The following is a 17266-nucleotide window of genomic DNA, read 5'->3' as shown; positions in this document are numbered from 1 at the left end:
TGACGTGCTTCGTGAGACCGAAAAATACGAATATGTCAAGCTACCTTTTCATCAATTCAGCAAAATAACCGAAAATTAAAATTTAATGCATTAAAACCAAACTTTGAAAAGCTAATGAACCAACCAAAAAATACACAAGTTAATGAAAAAAAATCATTTTTCCTAATTTTAATCGATATATATATATATATATATATATATATATATATATATATATATATGAATTATGCTATGTTGCCCACCTCCCGTGCCCACCTCCATGCCCACCTATGAGGTGGCAATCATCCAATGGATGAGATGAATCATATACAAATAGTTCATCCAATGGATGAGTGCCACCTCATAGGTGAACATGAAAGTGGGCACGAAAAGTGAGCAGCATAACAAAACTGCATATATATATATATATATATATATATATATATATATATATATTTTCTTTCAAGTGCCCACCTATCATGTCCACTACCATGTCCACCAATGATGTGACACTATTCTATTGGACCTACAATTTATCACATCTTTATATAGAATAATGTCACATCATTGGTGGGCATGGTAGTGGGCATGATAGGTGGGCACTTGAAAGAAACTCTATATTCACTACAACAAATATGTGAATTAACCACACTAAAAAGACAACGGTTTTATACACAAACTGTTGTCTTTTGGTCTTTAACAATGGTTTTCACAAAAACCGTTGTCGTTAACCGTATTTTAATGAAAAACGACAACGGTTTTTTAAAAACCGTTGTCTTTTTATATGTGAGCGGGTTTTTTATGACCTACGACAACGGTTTTAATTAACCGTTGTCTATGTGCGCATTTTTGGAGCTCTATGACAGCGGTTTTTTTTAACCGTTGTTTTTTTGCATTGCTTTATGTAGTCTAAGACAACACTTTTTGTAAACCGTTGTCTTTGGTATTTTTGTTTTGTTTTTTGGCAATATATATATATATATATATATATATATATATATATATATATATACCATACACACATAACCTATATACACCTACACGCGTGAAGAATGAAAAGGAAAGAAAAGAGAAAACCCAAACCCTAGCCCCAACCCGTCTCCCCTTCGATCCATGTCAGATCCGGCGCCCTAGCCGTCGATCGATCGCCAAAAACAGGTCGTCCTACTTCTTTTCTGCTAGCGTCTTGCTCATGGATTTGGAGCCCGGGACCATGGACAGCGTCAGATCTGGTACGTACGAGCAGATTTTCCAACCTAATAACTTCGTTTTCGTACAGTCTGGGACAGGGAACAACTGGGCGAAGGGTCATTATACTGAGGGAGCCGATTTGATTGATTCGGTGCTTGATGTGGTGAGGAAAGAGGCGGAGAATTGTGATTGTTTACCAAATATTTTTTAATTTGTGATGCTTTTGTTTTTGAAATGCCATTTTCGCCTGAGCTTTGTGGAGTTTTTTCGTTCTTTTAGGTAATTTTTCTTCAGTATGCACGTACACTGAATTTTTTATTCTTTTTGTTGGGGTTAAGTGTGATTTGTATATCTCTAGTTTTATTAGTGCATTTTTTTTCACCTCCCATTAGATGCGTTTAGTTACAATTCTTCAAGGCATTGTTTTGAGTGATTATTGGTCTGTCTGAGTATAATTTTAGTCGATATGGTGATAGAAGTGCAGTGTTATGGTTGTCACATTACTTTTAAAGTGAACTGAATTTGTGATAGTGTACGTGTGTGAAAATTATGATGATCCACTCGTGGATGATCTCACAATCCAAAATCAATGCATATAGTTTTCATGTCCGAATTTATTAATATATATATATATATATTAGAGGAGGAAAAAAAAAATACTGATCATTGAAACTTTTTTTGCTTTTTTTAAGTTTTTCTTTTTGTTTATTTTTTAGTGGCAGGGAAAAAGACTTTATAGTAAATCAGGAGCACTCAAATCCTTTAGGCCACTCTAATCAGGAAATATCCAATCCATGTAAAGCATGAACAGGTATGCCACGAAACTGGGAACAAAGTAGACCTTGGATATTGTTGTCGTGTTGTTATCCAAATTGCAACGTAGATAAGTGTAGTTATTTGTTGCGTATGAAACCACGGATTTTCCCATGGTAGCTTTTCTAAGTGCTTTTTTTTTTTTATCACTTGTCAGTCTGCTTCCATATAAATGCATGTTCAAGTACAAGGATGACATTTTATCTAAGAAACTATTTTATGATTTTGTGGATGTGATTTGGCATTTTATAGAATTTCGATAATAAACACGAGTGAGAAAGTCATTGGTATTTTTATTTTCTTTCCTGTAGGATGAAAGCTCGTGAAGGTCTTTTAAAGTGCAAGGAGCTTGGCTTGTCAAAGACGGAGATAAAGAAGCTTCTACCTATTGTAGATGCTAGCTCGTCAGATTCAGGTTGTATATTTGCCAAAATATTTTCTTCCCACATTTGCTTCTAAAAATAGCTTTTAATGTGTTCATCTCGCAATTAATAATTTTTTCACAATTCACTGAACCGAAGTGCATGTGTCATACTGCTAATATTTGGGTTCGATCTGGTAGAAGTCTCCCTGAAGCTATAATGATGATGATTCCTGAAGCTTGGCAGAATGATAAGAACATGAATCCTCATCGGAAGTCATTTTACGAATTTTTCTCCGCTCTTATGGAACCATGAGATGACTCTGCTCTTATGGAACCATGGGATGGCCCTGCTCTTATATCATGTATGTTTGCAGTAGCTCTACTGAATAATTCTGGTAACTTGAAGGTATGCATAATTTGGTGGGCAGTAGCTAGGCAAGATGTTGATCAAGTAGCATGAAAATAAGAGGTTAATTGGTTGGTTAATTAAGATATGGAGTAATTTATATATATATATATATATATATATATATATAGAGTTCTTTTATGGTGCCCAACTCTATATGCCCAACTTCATGCCCACCATGTACAATATGTGATAAGTCAACTCATCAATTGTGTTGGTCAACTCACATATTGTACATGGTGGGCATGGAGTTGGGCATATGAGTTGGGCACCATAAAAGAACTCTATATATATATATATATATATATATATATATATATAATGTGAAATGGACAGAAATGTGTGGGCTTAACATGATGCCTTGATTTCTTGTATGTTGACTGGAGACATGAATATTGAGTACTGGAACTACACGTGCACTACTGCTCTTTTTCGAGGCAAACTAACTCCCTAGCTAAATCTTTCTTCCACCATATCCCAAACCCCATGCCACCTGCAACTAGCACCCAATCTACACTTCTTCATAATTACTACTTTCATTACCACCCACGTCATAAATATATATATTTAACATTCAACTAATGATCTCAGAATATGCTGTTTGGATGCCGAAATTAAGTGTTTGATGATATTAATGGTTGTGTGATTTATTCAACAGTTTGGTAAAACTTAAGAAGCACAATGTAGGCTTATTGGATTTGAAGGTTTCAATAAGTATTACATTGAAGCTAAAAATTGGGTACTTTCTCTCGCAGCGTTGGTCTTTCGACAGCTCCTGTGTTGGGTACTTTCTCGTTCCAAACTCTCCCTTCTTCTTGGTTCTCCAGAAAGTTCTTTCTCTTTGTTTATTGCTTGTGAGTATCTAATTACGGAAAGCAAATAATGATTAAAATGAGATCAAGGCCAACGTTCTGATACAAACCCGGGCAAATGAATGGAAATATAAAAACCTTTGATTTTACACTCACAGAGGTTTTTCAGATTGCTTGTAAACTTGGTATGTTAGTTGTACGTGTCTTATCTATTTGTTGTTATTTTTGAGACTTTGTTATTAACCATTTGGCTATTTCTATACGATGGATTTGTACATAATATTTCATTAGGAATCATTAGTAAGAAAAAATGGGGTGAGAGACATCAAGTGATTCTTTGTGCTTCATGCAAATGAGTCATACCTGCACACCATTCATAAAACCAGGAAATTTTTCTTTTCCTCTCATATCTCTTATATCCCTCAAATATCTAGAGCAGGCGATAGGCAAAAAGTTGGCAAAAGATAGCTACAAAAAATGGGTCACATCGTCATTGTTGTCGCAGGCAAGCCTGGTGTAGGCTCTCCATGTTCAAGTTAGAGAACCCTGAGTCCAGAGATACCCCAAGTGCTTGAACATCGAAGAGGATCATGCCTCCATGACAAAGTGCAGACTCCAGCTGAACTACATGCCTAGAAAGCACGACAGCCCAGGTGCAACCTTTTGTGTCCTAAATTTTTTTTAACACACAAAAATTAGGGGTATTATATTTGAGGAAAATATCCACAGTTTAAACATTCTGCAAATTCATCGCTGGAGTGAAAAAAATCATTTTTTCATGAACAAAAAAAAAACATCCTCCTTATCCTATGATGCAATTGTGTATTGAAGGAATAACAATATATATATTTATGCTTGAAAAAGAAACAATTTGACAGTGTTTCTCTTTAAATAACAACAACAATGATAAATCCAGTTTGATATTTTTATCTATCTATATTAAGAGATATATATTAACCGATTGTTCTGCTTCTGGCCATGGTTTCAGGGACGTCCACATGAAAGCCACAGTACGCCATTACGCTTCGTGCCAGGTACGTACATTTCTTTTAATATATTTTAGTAAATGCCACTAACTTTCTTGCTCGTAGTTGTTCATGAATTTATTTATTTCTCGTAAATTAAAAAAAAAACATGATTCGACCAATTATATATCATAAAAATATATAGTTAACATTTTGATTATGCTAACTTTGTTAACACTTTTGATGCCAAAATATCTGAATCAGTATGATTATTAAGAATGATGTAACCAAAATTCAACGAAGTCTAATTAACGATACGAGAAGAGAATTAAACAACCCCAAAGTTTAGTAAATGTCATAGTATCCAGTAGGGAAGAGAAACAAAGCATGGGTTCTCCATCCTCCAAAAAATAGCTTTTCATCCTCTTTGTTTATGCTTTACAAGAATGGGTATGTACAATTATTTGTGCAAGGGTGCATGTGTGAATGACATCGAGGTAAAATATATTGTTTCATGCTGAAGTTTCTTTTAACACTCTAATTGCAGTCTTATATTTGCAATCACGAAGAAGAAAAGGAGGGCATTGAAATTCGATTGAAATTTGAATCTCAGCCGAGATGAAATAATATGTCACCACTTGTGGCATGAAATAACAATCAGCAGAAGAATATAATTTAAGAAAGTGTATATGAAAGATGCAAATCTGAAGAGGAGAAGAAACTTAGACGTCGGATTTCTATCAAAAGTGTTTATTCTCAGCATTACTGTGTTTCGAGTCTCCACCATCATCATCATGTTGCTGTCGTGAATGATTTTGGAATACTTTTTTAATGGTATTTTTTCCCAAGTAATTTTATTGTGCATGCACGGCTGAACTAAGCTACAATCTCTTCTCATTACTTGGGCAATTAATTCTAGAGATGCACTGAAAAAATTCATCTTACTACATCAGAAGGAATCCTTGATATCTGATTTGAAAGATGTGTTTGGTAAACCAAGGTATGAAGTTTTCACTCTCCATTTTTTTTGGAAAAAGTATGTTTTTATTTCTAATTTTTTCTTGTGATATAGATTAGAACTTCTACTTTTTGTGAGGTTCTATTTAACTACAGGATTGCTATATTTTGGCTACTGAAAAGAGTAAGCTATTAAATGTGTTAGCTTGGGTAGTAATGTTCTTGTGAGAGAGACTAAGAGATATTTGAGCTTGTCAAGAAGTGTCTGTGTTATTTATTTCATATAAAAGGAATTTAGTTGGTTTTTTTGTGTCTGCGTGTCTACTAAGCATATTTTCTAACGAAAATATTCTCTTCACATGGTAATTAAATGTTGTTTGTGGCTTGTCTAATGAGTGTGTGATGTTAGGAAATTTATATTTTGAATAGAATGACCATGATTAATATGACTTATCACTTTTAATGGTGATTTTTTCTGAACAACATTTTCAGATTCTTGGAAGGATTCAGATGTGCCTCTGTTGACTATATCAAACTGACGAAGTAATTTGTATATTGTAATTGCTTGCCGCTTTATTTACGTTATTTATCTGAAACTTGCGGCTTGCTATATACTTCTTGAACATTTGCATTTACTGTTGTAATTTTGTTTTGAATTGTTGCAGGATATACAAGTGGATGTTGCTGAAACGAGTGATCCAAGTTAATTTATATAAATTAGTTCCTTGCTCTATTTTATAGTGTAGATTGAATTAGAATTAGAGTTTTGATTGATTTGTAATATTGAAAAATGTATATTAAATTTAATTTTGAAAATTTTAAATTTTCATTTATTTATAATATTGAAAATTTGTATATTAAATTTTTTTTTGTTTTTTATTTGAGAAACTACAACGGATTTTATCCGTTGTCTTTGTCATTTTAAAACTGTTGTATTTTTCAGTGTTGTTAAAAGACAACGGATAAAATCCGTTATCTCAAAATCCGTTGTTGTAAATAGAAAAGACAACGGATACCTACGACAACGAATTTTATCCGTTGTCGTAGGGCGCACTTTCAACAACACTGAAAAGTACAACGGTTTTTTGCAGCCTACGACAATGGATAAAATCCGTTGTCTTTAGCCGTTTTTCTTGTAGTGATATATATATATGTGTGTGTGTGTGATGTCATTTATTTATCAGCTTCGTTCGCACTATCAAATAAATAATTTGATTAGATGTTGGGTGTTGACATATATATATCAATCATGCAAACATATATTACATTACTTGCAAGTGATGTGATAACTTATAACTCACTTAATTTCTTTTAAATTATCTAATCGTGGGGTGGCAATATTTAAGTGTTCATTATTATAAAACTAAATTATAAATGAGGAGTTTGCTAATAATAATGTCATTTGAAATTCATTATATTTTATATTATTGATATATGTGTAAATAAATAAAATATAAATTCAAGAATTAATCTATTATTTCATCGAAATCCATAAATTTAAAATCTATCAATTCAAATACAAACTTAACCTCATTATATAGCATCATTTTTTTTTCATTTAGTTGTTTCTTTTAATTTTTTTCCCAAATTAAATATATAGACACACACAATTTTGATGTTTTAAAAGCCTGAAATCAGTTGTGTTAAACTATATATATATATATATATATATATATATATATATATATGGAATCCACCTGTATATGTAGGTGTAGGTACTAAATTAATGTGGAGTTGGAGTTCGGTTCAAACAGAGAAACAGGTTTTAAAATGGAAAAAATATATTGTATCTAAATACTTCAACTATACAGTGGGCTTCATCGTATTCGATATAGGGAGTGGAGAAAATAACTTGTTTATTTAGTTATTGGGATACATGATTTTGGCCAATAATTTATTGTCTAGCTAGCTTGCTTTTTCGTTAACCCAAAAAAAAAAAAAAAAAGCCCATAATAATTGCAAGGTTTTGACAATTAGATTCAAGTTCTCTGTTGTAGTCTTAATTAATATGTTCTAAAAATACATAATTTTGATTTCAAAACTGGGAAAGAATTAATTATCCATACTTTGCCACAAAAGATCATCACCCACTCGAGCAAGTTGAGTTGGCTTTAATTTAATCGTTATATATATGTCGTGATAACTTCGATCGCTTTATGAATGTGGATGTGATCTTTTATAACCATCTTCGTGGACGAGCCGCCACCCTTTGGTGAAGGGGTCACCTGGCTTCTCAATTTTTTTGTTTTTTTTTTTTATATTTTTCAAGTGTGGATATTACGTGAGACGATATCACGGATTTTTATCTGTTCACTCAATCCATCTATACAATAAAAATAATATTTTTCATGAATTAGGTAGATATCTATTTTAAAAAATACATTCATGAAACCGTTTGATGTTGTGATTTTTTTAATTTTGGGTTCCTCACTGTTTAGAAACTTCAATTTCTGCCTTTAATAAAACAAAATCGTCGCATCAGCTCTTAGTCAAAATTTTATGATTTGATACGAAAGTCTTCACATTTTATATATTAAAATTTATGTTTTAAATAAATTTTATTTTACGCGAGTAAAATTGACTTTTTCTTATCAATTAGTGATGTATTAAATCGATAAGAGATTATGTTTTTTTACATAAGTTATTCATTTTGTAGATTGTGAAGAAGTTGGTCATGTTTGAAAATGAAAGTAAAAGGTTGAATTTTTCAAGTTGAGTCTTTTGGTAAATAGGTGATTTTAATACTAGCTTTTGAATAAAAACATCCTTATTAAAGCATTTGCAAACGATAGATTTGATGATGTAAATGAATGTAAAAAGTTAATTTTTGGATTAGACAAAAATAATGAGAGTAAAAATATCCCAAAAAAATTATTTTATTTTCCAAAATACCACCATCCCACATAAATCAGAGGCTCATTGGCTCATGCGGGGTTAAATCGAGGGATGTGCACAAATTACAGGACCTGAGGGAGGGAGCAACATAGTCAATCCCCAGAGCATACCCCACAATATTTCAGCAGGGAATATGCTCCATACGAGGATCGAACTCGCAACGCTGAAAAATTTCTTCTCACATCACCTCAGACCTTACCAACTCGCCTATGCCCCTGTGGGCATCATTTTTATAGTTTTATAGTTAGTGTTAGTGGCAATCGCATTAACCATTACAGGTAGGGAAATTAATGCATGCTTTTGAGTAGGGGTGGAATCGGGTCGGGATTCGTCCCGTAACCCCATTACCCGATTCTCGTCCCGATAGAAATTGAAATTTTTTTTCTCCCGATCCCGCACTCGAGAAGTGTCGGGACTCGAATGTTCGGGATCCCGTCGGATCGGGAGAGGGTAATCTCTAACAATATTTTTTTAAAACAAATTCAATGAAAATATTTTTAAAAAAAATTATGAAGAAAATCAAAAAATTTCTTAGTACATTACAAATAAATTAAAATTTCTTTGTATGTAACCATTAAAAAACTAAAATATCTTCCTACTACATTACAAATAAAATAAAACAACTACTTGATTAATACAAAAAAATATATATAATTATTCATAATACTAAAAAAACAAAATAAAAATTTATAACTTAATGTTAATATTAAAAAAGATTAATATAAAAAAATTATATGGTAGATAATTATAAAACATTAATATTAAAACATAAAATTATTAAAAAAATTATTTTTTTAATTAAAAAATATTATTTTTATATTTGGGTCGGGTCGGAAATCCCGTCGGGAAGAGTTGCCTACCCCGATCTCGAAATTGATCGGGTCGAAAAAAATTTCGACCACTTAAGTCGAAAAAATTTCGGGCCGAAAAAAAATCGGGACGAAAACGAATTGAAAATGGAAAAGGGTGGTGATTTATGTGAAATTTGTCATCCTACTTTTGAGTTTCAAAATTTTAATGGAAACTGTTTCATCCCACACTAGCACATGACAGTCTGTCCATTGCCAAAATTTATGCATATTCTTGTAAACAAATGGATCACTAACATAGATATACGTATATAAAATAGATCTACGACATTACACGTTTTTTTTAATCGGTCATGTTACTCATCCACGTTCTTCTATGATCTTTTTTGATCGTAGATCTTGATATTTGAATCACTTATCTCAGTGTTGTTATCGACATATACTTCATCAATGGCGGAGCCAGGATTTCAACTTTGTCGGGCTAAAATTTTTTAGCGAGAAATCCAAAAATCATAGAAGCTGAAAACATCGATTTTGTAGAAAAAACGGTAATTTTTTTTATTAAAAAAAAACCAAAAAAAATCGTCTCAAAATTAATTACAAAAATATTAAATATTTCTCAGCGAATATATAAATTTCATAATTGTTTGGTCGATATATACTTTATAAAAGTGGAAGCATTATAATGTCAGAGAACTTTAGAAGATAGAGAGTGAAAAATATGACACTAAGACAACGATAGACATGAAAAACAACTCATTTTTAGTTTCATTATTTTTTTGGACTAGTTTTGAGAACTAAAAAATGGGCTATTTCATTTTTTTAATTAAATTACCCGGGCTAGTATAACATTAACCCCAAAAATAACACTTAAAATTCATTTTTAAAATTTTTTGTTAATAAAAAAAATTTAAAAAAAATTTGGGCCACCCGGACTTCACACCTACCTCCGCCCTTGCATGTCATAGACTCATAATAAAGAGAGCGATCCCACACCTAACATTTATGGAGCCAGGAAATTACAAAATGAGCAAAGTTGAGGGAACGGTGCAACCGCCGGCCTCTCTTAACTATGTCACTGATCACAAGGTCTATATTGTCAACTTAATGCGTGATGTATATGAGCACAATTGTAGCTTAAAAAATATTTTTAACGATCTCAATCTTTCAAGTGTTTTTAGAACTAGAAATAAGTTAACTTTAATGTTTGAATGCAGTAATTAAACTGAGTTTAATTCAAAAAATTATTTTTAAAAAAATAAATTGAAATCAAAATGATTACATTTACATTATTATAGTAGAGTCCACTTTAAATAATTGTTTTTCAATTAATTGGTTAATCTTTAAATAAATTTACAATTGCATCCTAAATTAATCCTAGCAAATCGAGTAAAATTCATTTTTGGTATAACATAAACTATTGATAAATTGGTAAATTGTTACATGAACCATTATAAATGGCTTAATTGATACAATATCAAATTAAAAGTTCAAGTTTATCCATTGGATACAATAATTATCTTTGTTAAGTAGAACAATTGAACCATGACGATTGAGTTGCCGTGTGATTTAAAAGATTTGAGTACCACCAGCTATAGCTTTTAATAAATTGACAAGTGTGTTCGGTCCTACAATTGATGTCAAAGCCAATGTTATGGGTTTGATTCTCAACTACCATTATTAAAATCAATTAGATACGCAATTTTATTTTGAGTGTTATTTTATCGATTAATTTTAAAATATTATATTAATAGTTAATTATAGTATTAAATGATTATCGACTCAAATCATTAAAAAATTAATATATTTATGAAAATAATATAAAACAAATATATTTTATTGGAGTTCGATGAAATTGTTTTTAGAATACTGAAATAAAAATAATCACGATTTTAGTTTTAATATTTGGTATTGATATATTGGAAATTCGGAAAAAGTTCAATATTAAGCTGTAAATCGAAAAACAAATGTCTAAAAAAAATCGTACTCATTGTCCTCATTTGCATAATTCTGATGACTTAAAATTCGTACACTTTTTTTGAAGGGAAATATCATAAAATCATAGGAAAGAATTCGTGCACTTGATTTAAGCATTTCAAGCAAATTTATATTTTTTTTTACTCATGCTTAAATTTAAATATAAATCAAAATATTTATGCCATTACATTTTTCTCGGTAATTTAAAATATATTTAATCATATATATAATGTATTTATTACGTAATTTTATTTATATATAAATTTCATATCAAATTGTATCTAAAATATAATAATAATTTAATATGTATAGAAAAAATATTATTTTATTAAATATTCATTAATATTTTGAAAATTTGTTATATTTGAGTAAATAATTTTTATTAACGATTATATAAAATATAAATATATTTGAAAAATAGTGAGACTTATTTATTATAATTTTTAAATAAATATAACTTCCCATTTCATTTAGCTGTAGGTTTTGGCCCAAGCATTTCCAGGTGATGCATCCAAAACTTTTTAAAATTTTTAATGAATAATTAACCTTGAAAAATAAAATACATTTAGTTGAATTTAATGAAAATTGATAGGATCGGGTTTGGGGTGGAAAACATACAAGTTTAAAAAATATTTTGAGCTATAGTATAGCTCGGTTCATGAAATATTGAGCACCGATGAATTAAATCGAGTTTGATTTTCAACCAAATAGATGTAGGACCGAGCGCTTGTCGCTTTACCAAAAGTTATAGCTGGTGGTAATGGTGCAACTCAAATCTTTTTAAACCGCACAACAGCTCAAGCGTCATGGTTCGATTGCTCTACCCAGCAGGAACAATTATTGCACCCAACAATCTCCCTCTCAATAATTGCACTCCTTGCAAGAATGGGAATCGAACCCATGACCTTGGCTCTTATACCAATTGTAGGACCGAGCGCTTGCCGCTTTACCAAAAACTATAGCTGGTGGTAATGATGCAACTCAAATCTTTTTAATCCGCATAGCAGCTCAAGTGTCATGGTTCGATTGCTCTACCCAACAAGGACAATTATTGCACCCAACAGCGGAAGAAACTCAAAATTATCCTTTGTAGAAATCGCTCGGTTCTTGAAATATTGATCACCGATGAATTAAATCGAGTTTGGTTTTCAAACCAAGCGGAACAAACTCAAAATAATCCTTCGTAGAAATCGATTAAACGTTTTTGGGAATCATTTGAAAATATATGAGTTAAAATGATGAAAACAGAGTGGTTGAAGTATTTTATCAAATACTTTGAATGCAATATTTAGGTATATGAAGAACGCATAAAATGTTTCAACAATACATCTTAAAAACAGCAGCAAAGTAAAGTAAATGCGATAAATAAATAGACACGAATTTGTTTATGGATTTTCGAAGATTTCAAAAATCCTATGTCACTCATTCTTCATCTTCGAAAGGATATCACTAGAAGACTTTGATTCATACAACTCATTTGTACAAACTCACTCTAAAACTAAGACTTACCCACGACCTATCTTAGAACTCTTAGTCACTTGATTGTAGGCTGCAACCTCACAATCCGCATAACGTCTCGTATGCCAAAGACTACAAACACAATATTTAACGTCTTTGTGTTAAGACTCTCAGTCAACCAATCTATGAAATACATCTCTCTTGCATATGTGAGTGAGTTGAGTGTGAAGAACTAGACTATTAACGCTCAAGAATTTTGATGTGTTATTCACACCAAGGACAAGCTCTCAACTAACTGATCAATCTGGTTTCAATGCCCTCTGCCTTTGAATCTCCCTTCAAAAATTTGTATTTGATCTTCAAGGTGTTGTATTTATAGGCTCCAATAATGATATAGCTGTTAGACATAGAAATAGAGTCGTTGGAAGATTTCTGTACTGTTTCTGGAGCTCAACTGAACTTGGAGATCAACTGAACTTTCGTTCGAAACTGGTGCGAAATTGAAACTGAAGTACTGTAGAAGTTTGGATACCGTAGTTGTTTCGATACTGTAGCAGTTTGGGTAGAAGTTGAGCAATCTTCAGTTTGGGTAGGTAAACTGATCTTGGCAAACTTCAGTTTGGGTAGGTAATCTGTAGTAGCCCGAACCCAGTTTTAGTGAGTAATTGCTAGTTAATCCAATTAACATGATTAAAGGAACTCTTAATGGATTAACGGAGTCCGGGATTAGACCCGGAATGATCAGAAATGGTCCGAAGGATCAGAAGGAACGGACGCAACGTTCAGGGATCGGACGCAACGTTCGTGCCATCAGAAATGCGTCATTGCTTACGCACTTGATGGGACATCGGAAGCAACGAAGGAGAACGGAAGCAACGTTCGTTAGGCAGAACGGACGCAACGATGAGGAATGGACGTTTCGTTCGTGGTCTATAAATAGGGATGCCGAGATTCACATTTGAGCACACCAATCATCTCTTCTCTCTCGTTTCTTCAGCCTTCTAGCTTAGATCTAGGGCATTCTAGGCGTCTCATTGGGAATCCGGAAGTGTCATAGCGATCCAGGCGTCGTAGCGGAGCTGTGTCCTAGTTTTGAGGCAATCGACAGCAAAGGGCTAACGACGGACGAAGGGATAGTTTTTACTTCTTAAAAATATTTAGGAGTATGCAATAGCTTAGTTAAGGCTTTTAGAGCACTATAATGATATTAGTATCATTTGGCAGTGTAGTGCGGATTATAGGCGTAGACCTAGAGCTGGTAGAGCGCGCCTAGTATTTGAGGTACGAAAGTACTGTTCGAGATATCCTGATTGAGTATGCATGTATTATGTGACTGCATGATTTATATGTCATGATTTTATGCTGCATACATTTGCATCTTGAGCTATCTCTTTTGAGATGTCTGTTAGTAGGGTTTTACCTTATCCTGTTAGTGGATGAACTTCCATCGATTTGGGTCCCGCGTATCCACTGATATTTCGGTATGTGAGCCACATCCTGAAGCGAAGACACAGCGTGCTACATACTAGGGCCCGATCTGTCTTTGTTATCTGATTCTTTACCTCCAGTCGGTAGACGGTACACTTGCATGCATGTATACTCATACTCTCGTGCTGAGCGTTTTATGCTCATGTCTCATACTCTGTATTTCTGGACACCCTATTCCATGGGGCAGGTTTGCGATTGGATGAGGCGGGAGGATCCAAGTGGGGCTAGGCAGGGGATGGTCAGCTGGAGCTTCGCCTAGGGTTTATTCTTTTTGTATTGGGTTGATACAGCATTCGATTTGGTTGTATAACTATTTGGATATTTGCAGATTCCTTTCCTTGGGATTGTATTAATGTTTATTGTTTCCGCAGCTTTTTCTGGTTTACTGTTTGATTAAGTTAATTACATACCTAAGTTCTGTTTAGTAGGTGATCTCGATAAGGTTCACTACATAAACTGATCTTTACCAACTTCAGTTTAGGTAGCAGTTTGGCAAACAAAACTGAATTTCCAAATTGAATGTTGTTTGGTATGATCCATTGATATCTGGACAAAGTGATGAACATGAAAGTTGTAGTTCTTTATCTTGGTTTTCCACAACATCAAGAAACACTCAATTTGGATTTCATATGAGAGTGTTAAGCTCGAAATACTAGACTGTTTCAGAAATTTTGTAGAAATTTCTGTTACGAATCAGAAGCTTCAATGCAGTTTAGCAGCTCCTTATGCTCCGATTCAGACTTCGACTTTTGAATATGATTTGTAGATCATTGTCTTATTTTTCTAACCCTACTGAATCACTCTATTTGGATAACAAAACTGCAAGATATGGCCAAAATACTAGAACTGCTCGAGATCAACTTTCTATTTTCTGCTCAACTGATCCAATTCAGTTTGGTCTTGAGACGTCAGTTTGATCTAGATTCCGTTTTTGCTCAACTGAAGTGAAATACGATATGTTCCAAATTGAGTTTTCTATGCAGTCATCTTGACAGCTAATCATTTTTATCACTGAGCTGTGAGATATCATCGAAATACTAGAGCTCGCCAAAAATTTATTTTGGCTAAATTCGAGTTTTAGCTTCCATCTTGAGTTATCAACTTCACACTAGAGTAAATATGTTAGAAACACAATAACAAGTTTTGTTATCATCAAAATCAAGATTGTTTGTGTTTCACAACCCAACAAAAATAATTGGACTTAAAAGGATAGTTTATTAAAAGGTAAAAAGTATAGCTGGATCATGTAACAATTAACTCATTTACAACTAGGTCATGTTCAATTTGTTATTTTGTCAATAGTTCGTGTACCAACATAAATTTTACTCGAAAAAAACCAAATTATTGGACAAATAGTCATTTCATATAATTTTTTTTAGGCCTTTGATGTTTTTTCATTTACCAAAATGACATTCATTTTGTGTTCTTTGATTTTTTTTATTTATGAAAATGTAGTCCATTTTTTTAAAATTGATATATTTATTGTGTTTCAATGATTATTTTTTAAAAAAACGCTGCAATTTTTTTATATATTTTTTAAAGATTTCATCATTTATTTTCTATTTTTTCATTAAAAAAATAAATTGTTGAAGCACACAACGCATATATTGTAATTACTTATATCAGAATGAGTTTGAAAAATTATAACTTTCAAATGCAATTCAATGATGATTTTTTTCCCCAACAAGCATAATCGTGCACACGATCGCGTATATATAAAATAATATAATATACTTAGTATTATATGTTATATAATTATATATAAATAATATATTTTATATTTCAATAATTAGTTCAGTTGTAATTTTTTTTAGATATGACTAAAATTAAGTATGAATAAATTATATCTATAATTGTTAATTGATATATGACTAAAATTAAGTATAAATCAATTATATCTATAAAATTGTTAATCGAGACAGACGACCCTAATTATATACAACGAAATATATTAATATTTTAAAGTATTTTTATATTTTATATAAATGATGTTTAATATCAAAATTAAAGATATCTAAATATTATATTTTTGTGAAACCCCTAGAGAAGATACAAAATATAAAATTTTAATAATAGTTTTATAATATTTTTATGTAAAATGAGATATACATAATCATTTAAAAAGTAAAGATAAAAAATATTTTATTAATATGATAGTTATAGGATAAATAAAATATTTATTAAAATAGGGTATAATTTTTTGTTAAATTAAGATAAAGTGTTTTTTCAATTTTATATAAGGACCTTTTTTGCTTTACAAAAAATTATATCATGACTCCAAAATTGGCCATTTGTACCTGTATTGTGTCATATGGATAGTATAGATATAGGGTCGTTAACTAAAGTTAAGAGCATAAAAAGCCCTTTTAAAAAACAAGTGCTTTAAAAAAATGCTTTTATAGTTTTAAATTTGTTTGGATCGGTCTTATAGTGCTTTTAAAATCACAAAACATTTAATTAAGCTAAAATAAATGGTTTTCTAAAAGCCCGAATTTATAGCTTTTTTCAAAATCACAAAACATTTAAGTTAAAATAAGTGTTTTTCTAAAAGTCCAAATTTATAACTTTTTCAGATGCTTTTCAAATAACTCAATAAAAAAATATACTTTTAATCTATTTATCTAAACAATAAAATAATCGTAACTTTTACTTTGAAAAACACTTTTAAAAACCAAATTTAAAAAAAAAAAACACTTTTAAAAGAGCTTTATACTATAAATGATTTAAATAGTTCATTTGATATACTCTATAGTCGAAAATACAACTTTTTTTCCCCAGTTTTACAATCAAAAACAGGAAAAACATGATGAAGAATTATCAAGTATGTGTGGCAGTAATTTCCTTTGCTTTTTGAGAATACACAATCGAGAAAATGTTTCTCAAGATGTAAATAAGCAACCCAAAAAAAAATTTTAAAAAAAAAAAAACTAAAAGTACATGCAACTAATAACAAGAAAATGCATGGTTTCGCGCTCATATTTATTATTAATACAAATTATTTTATTTAAGTAAATTACTTATTTAAATTTAAACATCTCGAATTATGGAGGCTATTACTTTGGGAGCACTTTGAACAAGAAAAAAATTATTTTAACTCTCAGGATGAATGCATGAATACATAGGAGTAAAATCCACAGGATAAAATTGTCAAA

This window comes from Henckelia pumila, chromosome 3 (assembly GCF_033568475.1).
Source record: "Henckelia pumila isolate YLH828 chromosome 3, ASM3356847v2, whole genome shotgun sequence".
Taxonomy (NCBI): Eukaryota; Viridiplantae; Streptophyta; class Magnoliopsida; order Lamiales; family Gesneriaceae; genus Henckelia; species Henckelia pumila.
This window is presented reverse-complemented; position numbering follows the sequence as displayed.